This window comes from Tursiops truncatus, chromosome 2, assembly GCF_011762595.2.
Source record: "Tursiops truncatus isolate mTurTru1 chromosome 2, mTurTru1.mat.Y, whole genome shotgun sequence".
NCBI lineage: Eukaryota > Metazoa > Chordata > Mammalia > Artiodactyla > Delphinidae > Tursiops > Tursiops truncatus.
In genome coordinates this window covers 32,292,703-32,310,079 of record NC_047035.1, presented here as the reverse complement: position 1 = coordinate 32,310,079, position 17,377 = coordinate 32,292,703, and the positions used below count along the sequence as shown (strand labels likewise).

Genomic DNA, 17,377 nt, shown 5'->3' with positions numbered 1-17,377 from the left:
CCCAGTTGCATCGCATTTACTGAAGTGGGCTGGAAGCAGCAGATGGTGATAGCCATTTCCAGAATCTCGCTCTACACCGTCTCCCGAACTGATTCTTTCTTTCCATCCCCCTTGCCACTGGGTAGCCCAGATCCCTGTCAGCACCTCGGGTCTGGTTTTCTGCCAGTGCCTCTTAACGGTCCATTTTGCATTTATTCTCTTTCCCCTTAAGTCTCTTCTACCCACAGTGGCCAGAATGACTAGCTGAAAATACCATTTTTATGAAATGACTTTCCTGCCCAAGCCTCCCAGGGTTCCTTCCGGCCCGTAGGACCGAGGGAGCCCGCCCCGTCCTCACACAGACATTCTGCTGCAGCCCCTTTGGTGTCTCCTCTGTCCCCTGCACATGCCTGGTCCTTTTGCTCAAGGTGCTCTGCCTTCCTTCTCTCAGCCGTGAGCACAGATCACATCTGCCCTCCAAGGAGGTGCCCACGTCCTCTGCTCTGTGTGCAGTCCCCTCAGCTGCCCCAGCTTGTACCTCTCCTCACCCTGTAGCCCGCTTGCCATCACTGGTCTTGGCAGTTAGGGGATGAGGCAGGCAGGGTCTGGTGCCTTCCTGTTTGTCCATCTTTTCTCCTCAACCAGAGCACTGGCTTCTGGAAGGAAGGAGCCAGATCAGGTTCTCTTGTAGCCTGGGGTGGCCCTGGGTCAGGCCTCTAAGGGCGTACTTGAGAAATAATTGTTGGATTAATCAATAAGAAATATTAACCAATAAGAAATATCGCAGTTTAAAAAGCTTAAACTGCAGTGTGAGGGATTTATTTATTTATTTTTAATATTTGTTTTTTTAAAATTTATTTATCTATTTGGTCGCACCAGGTCTTAGGTGTGACCGTGGGCTTCTTAGTTGCAGCATGCATGTGGAATCTACTTCCCTGACTGGGGATCGAACCCAGGCCCCCTGCGTCAGGAGCCCAGCGTCTTAACCACTGCGCCACCAGGGAAGTCCTGTGAGGGATTTAGATTAGATTTAAGGAAGGCTTTCTAGACGGCAGTTAGATGTTTCAGATGTTTCGAAACGATGACTGGGGAAGACTGTAGCAGTACTAGGTCTTATAACGTTTACGAAAAATAAGAGAAAATTCTCCTGCGAAATGTCGTCAGGGTATGTGGTGGCAGTAGTGGCAGCAGCAAAAGGGGGTGAAGAAGAAAACGGCCATGTCCGATCGTAAGCCTCCTGTTTACAGAGGCTCTCTGCCTCTTCACTGCCCGCTTCTTGACATCGGCTCAGGGCTTTCTTGGCTTTTCCCTCTTGTTACCCAGCCTTGGTGTGGCTGTAAGTGAATTGGATTCAAGGGGTGGGGAGAGAAGGGGAGAGGAGGCCGGTGGGGGGCAAAACCTGGCCAGGGCCAAAGCCTCAGAGCCATTTGCATGTTCTGGGCGTCCCCAACCAAACAGTGGCTTTGCCATCCTGTCCCCTGAAACGTGAGCTGTTCATCAGCCAGCAGCCAGGTGTGCAGCCGTTGGAAGGTGCTGGCATGCTCAAAGGAATGGAAACACCACTCTTCACCACTATCCCCGCATTTCCCCAAACTCAAGTTGGCCACCAGGGAAGTGGGAGGGCTTTGGTTTGCCAGAGATGTGTGGAACCACGGGTTTAGCTCCTCAACAGTCAGAGCCTCTCAAAGGGCCTATTTGAGGAGTAGGTGTGACGTATTTTGCAGTAGAATGCATGCCTGCCAAGCTAGAACAGGCTGTGCCCCAGGGGTGACCTTCCTTTGCTGTTCGGGCTGCTTTCGGAGCACACTTTCAGACTACTGCCTGCTCCCCCTGTCCCCAACCCCGTGCTCCCCTGTCTCCCCACGGGTGGGCTGGGGGGCACTGAGGGAAGGGAGTGGGAGACGGCAAAAACAAAGGAGTCAGGAGGAAAGGGGTAGTGGGAGCCAGAGGAGCCTTTTGGTACCCATTTGGGTTATAGACGTAGCATCGTTCACATGGGTGCAGCCCTTTTTCCCTGCTCGCAACGGCCAGATTAGGTGCGTCCAGTGGGCCTCTGCTGCTCTGTTCATTCAAGGGCCGTTCTGTAGGTCTGGGGACTGACCCTTCTGCTTTGGGAACCCCTGGGCCTGAAGATGAGAGATGCTGGCTGGCAGGGCCGTGTCGGTTGTCTCCTGGTGACCGCAGGAGCTGGGATGGGGAGGATGGAGGGAGGGGGCAAAGGTGCTCTGTCAGGCGGGGCTGAAAGATTTGGGGAGACGGGGATATTGGTTCTCCTACTGTCACCTTCTGTTCACCCCACAAGGAGTTCTGAGCGATTGTGAGATGAGCCACATAAGACCAGACCAGCCTAGGGCAGCAGTTCTGAGACTTCTTGGATACATGGCACTCTTACATTAAGTCACACCATATTTTAGTGTGTATAGGGGGACACACATATTACGATGTACAAAGTGAGACTTTAGAAGTGATATGCTTCTCTGACATTCATGTTGCCACAAAGCTGTACCCTCTGCGCAAGCAAAAAACGTACAGTTTTGTTGCAACATGAATGTTTAAGTTTTTATCGTACTCTTCAAGCCAGTGACCCTTACTGGAAAGAATGAGGTCTAACTAGAGTGTTTGGAGGAGTAGTATTTACTTGTTGTGGGAGTCAGATGGCAATTGTGGGTTTGTAGTAATATTATTCTCCCATTGAAAACTATTCATTGTTGCCCTCTCCATAAAGACATTTTGATTATAGTTAGTAATTGTGGCACTGTTCTTTAACTTGAAACTTTTTGGAACTTAAATATTTTCCACTTCTTTTTGCCGTGGTTCTGGATGATACTGCTGTGAGTTGAAAATCACTGTACTATAAAATTAGAAAGAAATGCACTCACACAAATGGAAAATACAAAGAAAATGGGCAATTTCACAAAATATCCAAAGTTTACCTTTGTTTGCCTAACAGTCCCCAAGGGTCTTTAGTGAGAACATGTGAAACTCAGAATGCAGTTTGAACAACCCTGATTTAGTTGGTAATAGAAGTAATAATATAGTAGTAGCTAAGATTTATCAAGAACTTTTAAGATACCAACCTACTTTTTTTTTTTTTTGCGGTACACAGGCCTCGCACTGTTGTGGCCTCTCCCGTTGCAGAGCACAGGCTCCAGATGCGCAGGCTCAGCGGCCGTGGCTCACGGGCCCAGCCGCTCCGCGGCATGTGGGATCTTCCCGGACCGGGTCACGAACCCGTGTCCCCTGCATCGGCAGGCGGACTCTCAACCACTGCACCACCAGGGAAGCCTACCAACCTACTCTTTTATTCTCAGTTCTACTTTTGATAGAACTGCTACATTTCCAGTCTTAACAGATGAGGAAACTGAGACTCATACAGTATCTTGACCGAAGTCCACAGTCCAGGGACTGGATCCCGGGACTCAAAGTCTCTGCCTTTAACACCTGCATTTTCTGCCGGGTACAGAGCACTTTCCAAATAGAACCTTCTTTGCTGTGTCCTGTGAAAGGCTCAGATCTGGTTGCTATTACAAATGTCACAGCTGCCTGACAGTTGGGGTATTGAGTTAGTTTGTCATCCATCTTCTCCCCGACTCATAAAGAAGGACAACCCCCTTTCCCCACATCAGAAATAGAATGGCATTGACTCTGAACTTTACCCCCGTTATTTTCACCTGACTGTGTCAGAGAGCAGCTCCCTGAGAGAGACAGAGCAGCCCCCAATCCAGCTGGAGGAGCTGGGAAGATGGGACTGAGCTAGACCACAGGGGTGGGAAGTGTGGGGTACTGGGAAAAGTGCCTCTGGGGACCAGCTGTTGCGGCCTGTGAAGGATCCAGAGTCTTTGTTTAGTCCTACTCTTCCTCACTGCCCTCCTGTCCCATCCTTTTATAAGGGGGTGGGTGGGACGCAGTGAGACTGTGGTGACAGGGTATTAGAAGTCTACGTCTTCTTTACTCAGTTATGTGTGAGGACATAGCCACGTCAGATTGCATTTTTCGGACTGCTGAGCATTTATGTAGACCAAGGTTAGATCAGGTAACTCTTGTGGGTCCTCAAACGGTTCTCTGGTCCTTGCTGGCTGTGATATTATGGAGTCATAGCTGTGGGCTTGGATTCTGACTGTGTAACCTTGAGCAGTTGCTTAACTTCTCCGAGCCTCAGTTTCCTCACCTGCCAAGTAGGATGCGAAGTATTATCTCTTGGGTTGTCAGGGTCACTGAAAATAATTTACGCAAGATGCCTTGCACTGTGCCTCGCACACAGAAGTCAATACAACAAATGAGAACCCCCTCTCTCTTTTTCCCTGCAAGTTATTTCTGTTATGGCCCCATCCCCTCCAACTTTCCCTTAGAGTGCTTTGAAATTTTAGCTGTGCAATTAGGTGTTTTATAGCCTAGGTTAGATAAATATAGTCTTCTTTTTTGGAACTTCCACACTAAAATATAGGGTTTTTAGGCAGTTTTCTGGTGGATACTGAGACCCCAACAGATTTACATCTGGCATGGAGAATCTATTTAAAGTAAAGATGCTTCGACTTTAAGCATCTTCTTCAGAAATGTTTTTTAAATGCGTTAAGACTTGGGAGGACACACTCTATTCAGGTAAAAAGGGGCAGTTGGGAAATTGTCTTTTTCTGCTTTCCCTACGAAGAACAGTTTCCTCAAGTGCTCCAGCACGTTACCTTAGCCCTGTCTTTTTGGAGGCCAGGCTGGGAGGCAGTCCCCCCTGGATCTTGACACTGTCTGACCCTGAGCAACGTCAGGACTTGGTCTGGGGCCCTCATGAGTCCCTCTAATAGCCAGTTTTCTGGGCTCTCTTTAGGCCCGATCTGTTTCTCTGGATAAGCTCAGGAATGGCACTGTCTTCTGTGTGTGGGATCAGCCGTGTTAGGGTTCAGACCAAGAAGAACCTTTCCCGAGGAGTCTGTTACGTATGGGTGGCATGTCCTACTTTGGCTTATTCCGACTCTGAAACCTGTGCCTGGGTCTCGACTCTGTAGGGCTTGGGGGTACCTAGGATCTAGAAGAACATTATCTGTGTGTGAACTGTGAGCAGGAGGGTTGTAGAGACTCAGCACAGCCCTCGAGGGCAGGGACCATGTCACTGTGGCCCTCACTGTGCCCAGTGCCCAGCACCAAGCCGGATCCATAGAAAGGTTAGTAAATATTTATCCCATGAATGAATGCGGCAATTTGTGGAGCCAGGATACAGAACTACTTTGCAAGTTTTTATTCATTTTGCAAGGAAGGAAATGCAAGGACATTTTTGTTCTAAAAGGCATCTTGCAGGAATGATGGGAGAGCAGATGGTCCTCTCTTTCCCTCCCATACCTGAAGCCACAGCTGCTTGTCCCCCCAAGGCCTCATTTTTAGCCATGGATTTTCACTCCTCCCCCATCCCCACAGATGACAGCATACTCACCACCCGTCATCACCCTGCAGTGTGATGGTTGATGCCAGCTACATGTGTGCCTTTGGAAGGCTGCTGAAGGCTGCTGGCAAACCCTGTCACTGCATCGCTTTGGACTGGAAGATTAGAGTTCATGCCGATGGGTGAGATTCAGAGTTCCTTCAGTCGGGAAGGCTGGAGACTGGCTGGGCCACCTGAGCTGAAGCAGGAGATGCCGTGGTGACAAGGCTGTTGCCTGGAGGGATGCTGCTCTGGGATCATCCGGCCCAGCATGACACCCCGTGGCAAGGATGCTGAGTTGTTCTGTGTCTTCTTTACGAGAGCTGTGTGTGTGGCGCAGAACAGGAAATCTGATCAGACGCCAGGAGATAAAGAAGCCCAGAGGAAGGCACCCTGCCCTCCCACTCCCAGCTAGGGCAAGTTTCTCCCAGTGCCTGGCCTGGGTGGACCTCTGGCTCTCAGGCTTTGATGATCCTGAAGTGACACCAGAGCTTGGGCTAGAGTTTTGAAGGCAACTTTGCTTAAGGGGCAGGCCTGGGTCAGTGGAGTTTTGTGTGTGCTTCCCTTTCAAACTCCCTTGAAGCAAGCATATTGTAGGAACCTTGGAAAATAAAGAAAAGTGAAAAGGAAAATACCAGTCAAACACATCTATATTCCCAGCATTCGGAGATAGCCACTGTTAACATTTTGGTGTATTTCCTTCTATCTTTTGTCCTCTCTCTTTCTCTCTGTCTCTCTGGAGTGGAAGGAAGATATACCTGAGTACACTTGTGTACATGTATGTATTATGTATATGCATGTGTGTGTGTGTGTGTATATATACATGCATGTTTATCTATCTCTCTAGTATTATCTATCTGCACACACATATATATGTTTGATATTCTACTTTGGTTTTATTTCACTTTATACTGTGAGCATTTCCTTGGCCTTGAGACGGCCCTTGGGGCCTGGATTAACAGTCTTCATGCGCAGTCTTTGTGGGCACTGTACCTCACAGCACAAAGGAGGAGTCCCATTCCCTGGGAGTGGGCGGGCTTGCTCTGTGGGCCCTGCAGGCTCTGCTGAGTAAATCTAGCCTGCCCCTTGCTGCCTCGTTTCCACAGGATTGCTTACCTGATGGGATCTGCTAAGTGCAAAGGTAGATGTCCTCTCAATCAGGTCACCTCATCCAACATTTGAGGGAGATCTGAACTTGAGGGTTATAAATGTCTGGACTAAAAGAAAAAGGTCCTCACAAGTCAAATACAAGTTTTTATCCTTAAAAGAAAGACTTTCTCTGTGCCCGAGACCTAAAAGGGTTGGAAAACGGAAGAACCATTCTTTCGGTCTCTCTCTCTCAGGAATGGGCTTGTTCTGGGTTTCCACTCAAGACCATCCCTGCCTGTAGAATTTGACATGGTTTTATTGACTTTTCCTTGGCCCAGTTTGGGCAGGATTTCTCTCCTGCCCAGAACAGCCTCAGACTTGTGTGAAGTAAGATGTGAGGCCGGGCTCTGGACAGCAGTAATTAATCCTTGTCTGAGCTACGCAGTGGGGATTTTCAGCCCGAGACAATGTGACAGCATCAGGTTTAACGTGGCACATGGCAGTCCCACATGGGCCCACCTCTTTCTTCTCTTTTGTCTGTAAGTGACTTTAAAGGCATTGGGTGTGTGTGTCTATGCTTGTGCGTTTGGTGTTTGGTGATCTGGAGGCCAGCATACTGCTGCAGCAGGATCTCAAGATGACAGTGGAAAGAGCAATAAAAGGAAACACACAGTTTAAGCACACACAGCCCCGACATAATTCGATGACATAGCAAGACTGGGATTTCCTCTTCTGTTTGTTTTAGTCTGTACTTGCTCAGCTCTCATCCCCAGGGCTTAGTGCTGTAAGGGAGTGGATTTCCTCAAGTGCTGTGGATAAAACGTTTCTTCCTCTGTTATCTCCCTTGTCAATATAAATTGCTCCACTGTGTAAGTAGAGACGAAGATGCGCCTGTGTGTATATGCCATCGTATCTGGCCCAAGCGAAATGGGCATTAAAATGACATTTTCCTCCGCGATAATCCCGTGACATTGAAAGTATACCAGTTTCTCCATTTAGTTATCGTGGAGCCATGGAATAATTCCCAGGGGCTGGGAGGGTGTAATACTCCTGCCTCTCCTTCCCGTTATGTTTATACTTTGTGTGGAAGCCTTTTATCTTGGGTGGGCTGTGGTGAGGCTCTTTGGGGCCCTTCTGTGGTGATAAGGGGAGCAGTAAGTGGAAAAGGCTGGAGGACTCACTGCAGAATAGGCAAGTGGACAAATATCTTCTAAGGGCAGAAAACTAACAGCAGCAGCATCAAGAATCCCAAGTGGCGGATGGTGAGGGCTAAAGGTGGCCCTCTAGCAAGATGAGGAAGGGAACGCGGCCAAGATGAGGGTCTGTTTTTCAGGTTAAGGGGTTCAGTCCCAAAGGGGGCTTTGGGGCCTCTCCACCACACAGGATGCTGCGGGCTCTCGGTGTGAGGGGTGTGGACAGGAAACATGCTGGTTGGGGATCTCACCTGCACAACTCACCCATTGTCAGGGGGAGGGGACCAGGAGTGTCTGATCGTGACCTCTCTGGGTGCAGGAGTGTCTGATCGTGACCTCTCTGGGTGCTGTGGGGTTCAGTAAACAGTGTCCATTCCCCTCCTATGGGGAACATTTGGTGGTGTTGAAGGACTTACAGCTGACAGCACAGAGCAAATCCACAAGGAGAGGAAAACAAAGACTTCCAGAGTCATTGTTTTTGCACGTAACTTAGCTAGCAGCTTTCTCCCCTAATGTTCTTCACTCTGCACTCTCGAACCAGAGGTGGTAATTGCGCCCCGCAAAAGATTACTTGCTAAGGGCTCTTAGTAAGTGCGAGTGTGTGCACACACATGTGCGTGTGTCCGTACAGTGGACACACTCAGGTCTTAGCTCACGAACAGGTTCAGCTGCCCAGCCCTTTCATTTGGGGGACTACCCGACTCCCACCCCTCTGTTCTGGGCTGTGTGTTAGTCGCTTTATTTTAGCCACATAATGAGGTACTGAGGCATTTTGTTGACCAGCCTGGGAGCCTGACAACCATATCCAGTGTTGCCATTTTGGAAACTGGATTTCTGGATGCTCAGCTGGCCTTTGCAAATTCTCCTTAAGTTCAGGCTGCTTGTTTTGACTTCGGCAGCCTGCTAAGTGGGCCTGCACTCCTTCTAGCGTCTTTCTTAGAACTGGTATTTCCAGGTCTCTTCTGTCTGTTGAGGACAAAATGGTGACACATTGACCTTTCCTCCCAAATTGCAATGACTACAAGACCCTCATCTACTCAAACGGCAATTCCTCTCAGTCCCTTCTTTGGGGTGCTTTACATATTTCCACAAAGTAGTCATAATTTTACCCTTTGCCCAGAGGAACCTCATTGCTGGCAGTGCCCATAATGAGAAGGCCCGAGTCTGTGCCAGTGGAACTATCTCCGGCAGCTGCCAGAGTTGTTGGTTCAGTTGCCAGAGCAGGGCTGGGTTTCAGGCAGAGATGGGGAAAGGTCCTGCCTCATTTCCGTGTCTCTTTGTCACCTAGGCCCTGAAATAGCTGTGTGTATGCCTAGAATCTCTCAACGAGATCTGGAACCTCTTGAACACACCCTTTTCAGATTCTGCATCTCCTACTTTTCCCAGAATCTCACCCAGCCTCCTGTGAAAACAGTTCTGTTTGTGGACCTTGTCCTTCCAGCCAGAGGGTCTCAGTCACTGCCCAGCACCCAGCTGGATCAGGACCAAGCCCAGTCATCTCTCACCATAGTCATTACCCCCAATCCTGACCAGTCTCCTTACTCATTCCCCTGGTTATAAACCAAATGTCACACATCACAAGGCATAAAATGCTACTAGTGAGGGTGGGACTGAGGATGGTGGGGCAGGGCCAGGATGTGCAGGGGTCGTGTCTGGGCCCCATCGCCACGAGCCAGGATGCTCAGTGACGTGTGAGATAGCTCCGTTCTTAGTAATACCCACTGGAAACTTGAAGCATGTCCCTGGGCAGAGCCTGTGGGAGTGTCCAAGGATAACCTTGTAAGGAACCACTAGCCTTGGTGGAATAAATTGCTCTTGCCAGGTAGAGAGATAGTGCTAATTTAGCAAACACTGACTGCCAGACGTGTGTGTCATTGAGATGAATTGGCACTTAGAGCAAAACAGGTACTTAGGAACACCTTCGCTGTCCTCTTTGCTTTGCATCCCAAGTCTGAGTTCTCTTGTAATCCACCATCTCTTGGGTGTACCCTGAGTACAAGACCACTTTGTTGTTCCTTGTTAATATCATCAACGTAACCTTTATTTTTTTCTGGGGCTAATGGGCTGAGAGAACTGAAAAAAAAAATCTGGGTCCTGGAGAGCACTCTGTTTATTTGATTTGGAGAGCAAGGTGTTTTTATTTACACTGGTGGCAGAGTTTGAGGGATGCGGGGTGGGGGGATGGGCCAGTGACTTTCTCTATGCCCTCGCTTCCTGAGTTCCACTGGCTAGAATTTAGTGACTGGGGTCTTGCAAGCGGGAAACAAAAATAAATGCTTTGTGCCTCTGATCAGAAGGCTTGTCGCCCTGTCGGTGATCGAGGAGGGCTAAAACCTAAACGGTTTTTAAGCCAAGGGATTCCGCTCGTTCAAAGAAATATTTTCATCTCTACCTGTTCTCCGTGTCTCCTTCTTCCTTGCCGACACGTGTGCTTGTGGCATCCCCCTGCCCCGACCCCCCGGCCTTTCCCTTCCTAGCCTCGTGGAAGTCCCTCCGGGCTGTGATGGAGAACACAGAGCATCTCCACCGGGCCGCAGTCCCACTCCCCACAGACAGCTATTTGGTTCTTGGTGCTTTTATCTCACCCAGTTGTCTCACGCAGCCACTTCCTTGGCTCATGTAGGCCCCCTCTTCTCGAAATTCCTCCTGCCTTTATGTTCAGCTATAGTAACCCCCTAATCAGTCTCTCTGTTGTCTTTCACATCCCTGCCAGAGGTTTCTAAAGCTCACGTCTGATCTTGTCTTTTACTTTTTTCACTGGCTTCCAATTCTTTAAGGAAACAAAAGGCAAATGGGAGTTTTAAGACCCTCCATGATCTCACCCCAAACCTGGCCCTAAAGCCTTATGGCTTCCATAAATGGTCATTTCAAAACTATCTTTCGAATTTGCTTCTTTACTTTTGTGTACCTGTTGCTGTTGCTTAGAATGCCCTTAACAACCCTTCCTGCTTGTCGAAATCCTTTACCACCCAGTCACGGCCCCTTTTCTGAGAAATCCTCCTGCATCCTTGCAGTCTGCATTAACCTCTCGCTCTGACCCCTCAGAACATGGGGCCAGCTGCTCTGTCCCCAACACTCAGCATAGGTGCTCAGTTATTCTTTGCTGAATGGATGCCTCTTTTTCCTTCCTCTCCTCTCTCTCTTAAAGAGTTAGCCATCTTACATCTTGGACTTCCTGGCATCCCATTTTCAAATAGTCTGTTTGTGACTTAGGCTTTGATTCCTGGTTGCTGGTTTTGAAAATGATGTCCTGATGGAGTTAGCTGTACACATGTCCGTCTTGGCAACCGGATCCACTTTTGGGGGCAGGGCCTTTGTTCTTGTTTATTTTCATAACCCCCAATGCACATAGCCTGATGCCTGGTCATTGAAGGGGGTGGGAGGAGAAATCTCCAGAAACCTCTTTGTGTACCTATGGGAGGTCTGATGTTTTTCTTTAGTTTTGTGCTTTTCTCTTTTTTGTTTATTGAGATAGGATTTATACGTAGTACACTTCACCTTTTTTTTTTTTTTTTTTTTTTTTTTTTTTTTTGCGGTACGCGGGCCTCTCACTGTCGTGGCCTCTCCCGTTGCGGAGCACAGGCTCTGGAGGCGCAGGCTCAGCAGCCATGGCTCACGGGCCCAGCCACTCCGCGGCATGTGGGATCTTCCCGGACCGGGGCACGAACCCATGTCCCCTGCATCGGCAGGCGGACTCTCAACCACTGTGCCACCAGGGAAGCCCCACTTCACCTTTTAAAGGTGTACACTTTGATGGTTTTTAACAAATTTTTGCAGTTCCATCACCACCATCATAATCAAGATAGAGGCTACTTCCACCTCTCCCATTCTCTCATACTTCTCCCCCTACCTCCAGTCCCCGGCAATCACAGACCTGATTTCTATCCGTATAGTTTTGCCTTTTCCAGATTGTCACATAAATGGACCCAGACAGTATGTAGCTTTTTGAGTCTGGCTCCTTTCACTTGGAAGAATGCTTCATATTTTGGAAATCTGATGACCTGGGCCCTAACCCACACTTGATCTGTGCCCGCCTTTCTAATAGGCTGGCATGGGGCATGGTTTGGGGGTGTGGACAGGGTCTGTGTGAGTTAGAAGCTTTACCTTTGCAGCCTTGTTAGTGCCTCTTTCCATCCAGGGTCCCAGCTGCTATGTCAAACCCACTGACCCTCCCCCACCCCTCCCCCACAACGGCACCTGATGTAAGACAGCCTTGTCCCCTGGGTCCTGCTCCATCATTCCTGTACTGTGGGGGGCGCAGTGGAGGAGGGAAACTGGGTGGACAGGCTGGGGTGACCACGAAATTCCTCCCTTGGGGAGGGGGTGGGGCTGGGGTGACAGGGGTCAGGCCTCTCCTGGCTAAAGCAACAGAAGTGGTTCCAGCTGCCAAACAGCTGGAGGGGGACGTCTGCTTTCCCTCAGCAGCGTGAAAAGCCCTTTAATCGGGCGTGCTGTTGTCAGGCCTCGCTCGTGGAGGTGTGGAGAAGAAGAGCAGACGCCGCTGATACTGCAGACCTCCCCTTCCCTTTGACCTCCCTTATCTCCCCTCCTCCATCTCCGGGAGCCCCACTCTGAGGCCGGCCCTGATCGAGGCCCTCCTTTGCACCTGTGTAAATGCCGTGGCTCTGGGGTCAGGGAAGGGTGAGAGCGAGCTGGCAGAAATGGGGATGTGGATTTTCAGGGCAGATGATGGATTAGATAGAGGGTGGGTGAGTGATGTTCTCATGTGAAACGGCTCCTTGTTCCCAAAGACGCGGTCCTTGGAGAAAAAGGCCAAAGTCTGGTTGTGAGGATGGTGAATCCGGTGACGGGAGGCGGACAGTGCCTGATTGGAGAGTGAGCGGCCGAGCTGCATGCAGCTAGACGTCTGGAACGTGGTTCTCGACTTTTTTTTTTTTTTTTTGCGGTACGCGGGCCTCTCACTGTTGTGGCCTTTCCCGTTGCGGAGCACAGGCTCCGGACGCGCAGGCTCAGTGGCCATGGCTCACGGGCACAGCCGCTCCGCGGCTCGTGGGATCTTCCCGGACCGGGGCACGAACCCGTGTCCCGTGCATCGGCAGGCGGACTCTCAACCACTGCACCACCAGGGAAGCCCCTGGTTCTCGACTTTTTGTTCCAGGCACTGCTATTCCCCCTTTCAAGAGCAGATGTACCTCCCAGAAATGCTATTTAGTGCCTGAGGTCTAAAAACTTGAGCTGGACTTGGACTTACAAACATAACGGGGAAAAAAAAAATCCCTCCTTGTGGAAAGCTCCCTTTGCTTGCCGAGTCCTCCTCCTCTGCTGTCCACCAGAGGGGCCGCCGCCAAGACCCCAGCCACTGATGCCAGAGCTAACAACAGACAGCCCCCAGCTCCACCCTCCGGGGCTCAGCGCTCGCCATCCTGCCTTGAAGGAGGCAGTGAGGTGTAGCAGAAAGAATCTGGGCCACTGAGTCAGACTGAGAGGCGTGGTCTACCACTTACTAGCTCAACCTGGCCAAGCCTCAGTTTACTCTTCATTCATTCACTCAATAGATATTTATTGCATCTATTGGGCGAGGCCCCTGCTGGGCACTGGGGATCCAGCAGGGTAACACCCAGCAGATTGTGGTTCCTGCCTGCAGGGAGCTTTCAGCTTAGTGGGGAGGAGGGGCAAGGAACATATAATTAAATAGTTGGTTATTTAATTACAATCGTGACCCAGGCCACAGTGGAAAGTGCAGGGTGTGTGGAGGCTTATCACAGGGTCCTGACTTAGCAGAGAAGTCAAATGCCCTGAGGAAGCGGCATCTGCACTGAGACTGAAGGATGAATAGGAGTTTATGAGGTGGAAGCACAGTCCAGGGAAAAGGGCCCACACGTGCCAAATCCCGAGGCAGGAAGGAACAGCACGAGGGGGCCAAGGATTTCCACCCAGTTCGGGGGGCTGGCACTGGGGGCCTTGACCGTGCCCGTTACCTACTCAGCAGGCACACGGGGTAGGGCTCCTCCTTCTCTTCCTTCCAAGTAGACATTAGCAGATTGGGTTGGGACACTCACCATTATTTATAACATTGATTCTATGGAAAAAATAAATTCAGGGTGTCAAAAATATGATTAATAAATGAATCAGGCTGTTGTTCTTACTCAAGTACGTGCATATGGTAGCTCAGAAAAACCAGAGTGCTAATCACATTGGCTGTTAAATTGTCAGAGTTTCCTGCCTTAACATAACTCACTTCAGGCTTCGCAACCTTGGGCATCTCAGCTGACTGCCAGACTTATGGGTGACATGACTTATCTGCAGGGTGGTGGAAAGCCTTCCAAGGCTTTGTGAGGAAAATTCTCAGGCTAAGGCCAGTTTCACTGGGAATGAATTCTAGGGACAATTACTGATGATATCTTATGATGATACTGTGGGTATATGGTTACTGTCTCAGCCGCTCAGCTACATTCTCTTCAGTGACTCAGGGATGTTTTTTTCCTTTCCTTAAATTCAAGGGGAAAATCCAATGGTTAATGTATGGCTTTCTTTATCTGATAGATTTTTCTTAAAAGAAAAAAAAAAGGGACCCAACAGCTTCCATTATTCTATGCATTTGAGAGTGTTAAGCTTTTGGTGGTGGTTGGACAAAGAATATCTCTTTTTATAGTAAGTGATAGAAAAAGGATATCTTTTAGGTAAGGTTTGATATTCACCCATTCATTCTTCAAACATGTATTGAACAACTGCATTGGATCAGGCACTGGGTTAGGCCCTGTGTATATAAAGAAGAATAAGACACAGTCTTTTCTAGACATGTACCTACATAAATGATAATGAAGTATATCAAGGGTTTTGATAGGCATATGAACACAAGGCAGCAGGAACTCCAAGGAAGTTAACAGTAGTGTTTAAAACATGAAAGCATTTGCTTCTTAGGATGATGACTTCAGTGGCGGTGTGGAATTGGAACTTGGGAGAAAGTTTGGTGGCAAAAAGTCAAACATCTATACATGAGATTTAGGATTGAAAGAAGTCATCATGGATAAAAGAAGAAAACCTGCTGGAGAGAGAGGCCCAGCCAGGCTCCCTGCCACTTCAGGCACTCCAACTAGGCACCAGTGCCTGAAGTCACAGTGTATGCTCCAGGCCCCAGCCATGCTCCCAGATGAATGCAGCCTGGTTGTTATCTCAGCTGAAACCATGTGGATCAGAAGAACCTCCCAGCTGAGCCCAGCCAACCCATAGAATTGGGAGAAACGATGAATAGTTTGAAGCCACTAAGTATGGGGGTGGTTTGTTTTCCAGCAATTGATGAGTGAAACAAAAAAGTTAAAAGCGAGTAGCCGAAGCTGTGTTACGAATGAATTTATTTTTAAAAAAACCCTCAAATTATTTGAGTTTGGCCTGTGATTTTTAGTCTGATATCATAAAGGGAATGCCACTTGCTCCTCCAACTTGTGGACCTCACACTTCCAAACCATTGCCCTGGTTGTAGAGTACAGTTCCTGCCCCCTCTTCTATACCTGGGAAAAATATAGATATAGGCATGTTTCCAGCAAGATGCCTTTTTAGAATTTTAGTTGCTGGTGAAATCAGCATGGTACAGGTGGAAGTTAAGGCTGTGAAACCAACTCCCTATTATAAAGAATTGAACATCTCCTCCCAGATGGAACCTTAGGCTGCCTCTGTTGTTCCCTCTATTGTCATGGAAACTTGGCAGTCTGTCAAACCTAACACAGCTTGTGGTACTGGAGTGGTCTCCCTGAGCAAAAGCTGTGGCAGGGTTTACATTCTACTCTTCTGGAACCTGAGGGCAAGGATCAACGTGTGCGCATTTCAGACAGAAGGGACTGTAGGTCTAACATTGATTTCATTTACCCCCATCTCTTCTCTGGTGAACACAGCCCCCATCGGCAGCTTACTTTTCCGGTAGGAAGGATGGATTGTTTTTATGTATTTCAAGTGCTTGTCCTACTTTACAAATGCGAGCAGAACACAAAATGCTGTGTGTTTGCTTTGGAATCGCTCACTCCCCAAGGAGAGAGGGAGGGAATAGGAACCGTTTGCAAATGCACAATTGTCCCGGCCCCTTTTGTTTGGTTTCTGTATTACACAATCATACTTAACATAATTATTTTGTTTTTGTTGTCTTTTGGTGAGGAAGAAGGAAGGGAATGGATGTGAGGATTTTTATGAAAATACTATTTCCTCCCCAGAGGGAAATGGTTTAGCGTCTGCCTCGTCGGGGAGACAGCTTGCCTCTGCCCAGCACCAAAAATTTCCACCAACTCTGATTGCTCTTGAGCCCACAACAGACTTCTGTGGCCCGGGGGTTCAGTTCCAGCAGGGTGACTCAGACCCTTCAAGCTTTGTCTGTGGGCCGAGAGAAATGACCCAGTCATGGGAGGTCCTGGGTACTTGCAGCCTGTCCCTCTTGTCTCCAGAAGAGAAGAAAAATCTGTCTTTGTGACTGCAGGTGGACTGTGTTGAACTCCTGGGATGTTCTGCTGTTGAAACCCATAATAACGAATTCATGATTTCATGTCCAGTTTCCAAATGCAGATATTATCGCAGGATCTGCTTCTTGGTCCAGTCTGTCGTAGCTTGGCTCAACTAGGAGAAACTCCAGTGAGAGTGAGCCATTCTCTCCCCACCGCCTCCGCCCCTCCCCACAATAGCTGTGCTCTTCAGTCTGGCAGCCACTAGCCACATATGGCTAGGCAAAGTTAAGTTAACTAAATGCAACTAAAGATTTAGTCCTTCAGTTGCATTAGCTACGATTTAGTGCTTCATAGCCACACGTGGCTTGTGGCTTCCACACTGGATGGCACAGATATAGAACATGTCCAGCACTGCAGAAAGTTCTTTTGGACTCTGTGGCTTTGTAGCATTGCTGAGTCCCAAGTATGAAATCTTCTCTTGGTCCTGTGGTATCCTGTTCCCTTGCCGCACGATCGATGTCAGGTTGCTTGTTCTCTCCACCCTAGAGTGCAAGCTTGTTGAGGGCAGGACTATGCTGGCTGTGTTCTGCTTCCCATGCCTTGCATGCAGGGGGCATCGTAGTGCTTGCTTGTTAAGTATAAAAGTGGATCAGTGGATGGCTGAACAAGCAGTGTTTGTGGACCCAAGTAATGCCCTAGGGTCCCTGGAGGTTTGGGTGAACCTATTAGGGCATAGTCATTAATGGACAAAGAAGATGTGGTGTATATATATATATACATATATATACATATATACATATATATAATGGAATACTACTCAGCCATAAAAAAGAATGAGACGTTGCCACTTGCAACAGCATGGATGGACTTGGAGGGTATTACACTTAGTGAAATAAGTCAGGCAGAGAAAGACAAATACTGTATGACATCACTTATATGTGGAATCTAAAAAATACAACAGACTAGTGAATATAACAGAAAAGAAACAGACTCACAGATATAGAGAACAAACTAGTGGTTACCAGTGGGGAGAGGGAAGGGGAGAGGGGTAAGATAGGGGTAAAGGATTAAGAGGTAAAGACAGCTATGTATAAAATAAATAAGCTGCACAATATAGCCTTATAAATAAGGCTATATTGTACAGCACAGGGAATATAGACAATATTTTGTGATAACTATAAATGGAGTATAATCTTGAAAAATTGTGTATCACTGATTGTACACCAGAAGCTTATTCAAAATGGTAAATCAACTATACCTCAATTAAAAAAAAAAAAAACCTCCATTTTATAGAACTCATTGTCTTTTTTGGTTCCTAAAAT

The 17,377-nt window shown here is 48.4% G+C and overlaps 1 protein-coding gene and 1 non-coding gene across 4 annotated transcripts in view; one reads left to right on the top strand and one right to left on the bottom strand.

The window, feature by feature from the left end:
• SMOC1 (SPARC related modular calcium binding 1) overlaps positions 1 to 17,377 on the top strand; it is a 151,280-nt gene that overhangs the window by 44,878 nt on the left and 89,025 nt on the right. The gene's annotated exons all lie outside the window — the stretch shown is intronic.
• On the bottom strand, positions 911 to 983 carry TRNAR-CCU (transfer RNA arginine (anticodon CCU)). The gene has a single exon. It is a non-coding gene; the product is annotated as a tRNA-Arg (tRNA).